The sequence below is a fragment of the Carya illinoinensis genome, chromosome 1 (genome assembly GCF_018687715.1).
Source record: "Carya illinoinensis cultivar Pawnee chromosome 1, C.illinoinensisPawnee_v1, whole genome shotgun sequence".
Taxonomy (NCBI): Eukaryota; Viridiplantae; Streptophyta; class Magnoliopsida; order Fagales; family Juglandaceae; genus Carya; species Carya illinoinensis.
The window spans coordinates 16180207-16182851 of NC_056752.1; the positions used below are offsets into that span (position 1 = coordinate 16180207).

At 32.1% G+C, this 2645-nt stretch overlaps 1 non-coding gene across 1 annotated transcript; it reads right to left on the reverse strand.

Moving 5' to 3' along the window:
* Positions 1-1977: 1977 nt before the first annotated feature.
* LOC122293558 lies at positions 1978-2085 on the reverse strand. Its single transcript, XR_006237303.1, has one exon. It is a non-coding gene; the product is annotated as a small nucleolar RNA R71 (small nucleolar RNA).
* Between the last annotated feature and the right edge of the window lie 560 nt (positions 2086-2645).

The window sequence follows — 2645 nt, forward strand, 5'->3', positions numbered from 1 at the left end:
AAATACCCTATTATTTGATTAAAATGCTCAAATGTGAATATAAATAATAGAAATTCATGTGTATTCTTGAATTTAATTTTTATTTACTTTGAGATACTACTAAGTAGATTTTTATGTTTAATTTTAGAGTTTATGGAAGAGCAAGTCAAAACCCAATTAAATTCAAATGAGGACTTTTATAGGGTTTGAGAGCAGTTTGGATCAAGAAAAAAATCACTAAAGAAAACTGCAATAAGTCCAGTCCGAAATTCACTAGGAGACAACCTGGACATAATTTAGTATTTTAATCATAGCATTCCCCTTACATATCAAATTGATGCGATTCTTGATGCGTTAGAAATCTATCTTAAATGACTATAAATTTGTCTCTCATAAGGATTTCCAAATACGAACTTCTGAAGCACGTACGTGGCTACCAAGATGAGTCCTAAAATTTTGGTAATTTTTTTATGCGGGAATTATGAAAACATTAGGGTTTTTTTCGTACCTTATATAAGCATATCATTAGCACGAAATGGAAGGGGAGGAGAGACACAAGAGGCAGAAAAGAAAGAGGCTCTTTTGAGTTTTAGGAGACCGGATGCTAGGGTTTGGAGAAACTTATCTTCTAGAAAAAGTTCTTCTTTCGAATGGGGAACCCTTGGTGAGGCTAGAGATGAACTTGCACATTAGATGGTATTTTTAATTTATGTATTTAATTTTCAATTACTAAAATTCTTTTATTTTATCATTGTCAATTCATTGTTAATGTTTTCTTATCTAAATAATCGTAGAATTTATTATATTTATGGATTCAATCATGCTTTTTCTATTGAATGGATTAATTCTTTGATTATGTTTGAATCAATTATTTATCTATATTGATTTAGTTCTTTACTGCAATATCGCTCCCTGAGTATAATGTTGTCGTTGAATTTTCTCAATAATGATAATAATTTACATATTTTTAAAGTGGTGAATGATTTTTCAAAAGGTTACATTTGGTTTCGCTTTGGTTTATAAATCTATACCTCCTAATTGGAAATTTTGGAAATTAAGTTTTCAATCAAGTTATTCAATGAATTAAGAATAATTAAAATGCCAGATTTATGCAAGGGATTCCCGATGTTTTACTATTCATCAAATTTGAGTACTTTTTCCATTAGTCACTTTGATTCACTTTAATTTATATTTAAAATTAATTTTTATTCTCCATTAATCATTTAATATTTTTGTTTAATTTCTTTGTTCCTTTTGCTATTATTTTAATTTGTCTCCATGTGGAATCGACAATCTAAAGTTGTGCTATAACTATCGCGTTATTCTTTTGGCGTACTCAAATTTTGGCATCGTTGCCAGGGAGACGGTAGAATAATTGTTATATACTTTTTCTTTTCAGTAGTTTGTAAAAGCGATAACTTCGTTCCATCTTTTAGCTTGCTGCATCTTTATTTTATTTTATTTTTTTCTTTTTGTAGTTTTTTTTAGTGTTTCGTTTTTCTCTTCCTTGCATGCCCAAGTATAGAGATGCCTTGGGTCGGTTTGTTTGTAAACCTGTGTTAGACTCAGAGTCAAGGTCTAATTTCTCTAATCATTTATTTGATAATCCATCTAGTTCCAAAAAAATGAGTGTGCATGAAGATCAACCTAGGACTCTACATGAGTAAATTCACCCTACACGCATAGCAATACCATCATGCATTATATTTCCACCAAATATTCCTCCAATGGATTTCAAACCAAGTATAATACAACTTCTCCCTACTTTTCATGGTTTAGAGAGTGAAAATCCATATGTGCATATTAGGGAATTTGAAGAGGTTGTTGCTACATTTCATGTTCATCCTAGCATTGTAGATGTTGTTTGACTTAAGCTCTTTCCTTTCTCACTAGATAAGGCGAAAAGTTAGATGTATTCATTGAGACCACAGTCAATTGGGTCATGGGCTGAGATGACCCAAATTTTTTTCAATAAATATTTTCCTCATCATAAGACTAATGCTTTGAAAAGGCAAATCTCAACTTTTACACAAAAGGATAGTGAGACTTTGTATCAAGCATAGGAATATTTTAAAGAGTTACTTAACTTGTGTCCCCATCATGGTTATGAAAGCTGGCATCTAGTTAGCTATTTTTATAAAGGTCTCACTCCTGAAGAGTTTCAATTTGTTGAAATGATGTGTAATGATGAGTTTTTGTAGAAGGACCCGGATGAGGCAATACAGTATTTGAATGGACTTGTAGAAAAAGCTCATAGTTGGACAAAACCAAATGCTTTTTCCAGTACCAATCGAGCATGTTCCAATCAAACTCATTCTAGTGGAGGCATCTATCATCTCAAAGAAGAAGATAACTTGAAGGCAAGGATAGAGGGCCTAACTAGAGATTTAGAGGCATTGCAAATGAAGGAAACCATGGTAGCTTATATTATTCCCTAAGTTGATGACTCTAAACTTTGTTTTATTTGTCAGGGAGTAGATCATCTTTTACAAGATTGCCTAACACTTGTTGAGATGGGAGTAATGTATGAGGAACATTGCAATTCTCTTGGCATGTATAAAAAACCCTTTTCGCCCTACTCAAATACATACAATTCTAGTTGGAGAAATCACCCAAACTTTAGCTGGAAGTCTGAAAACCAGCTGCCTGCACAATCTCCTAGATTA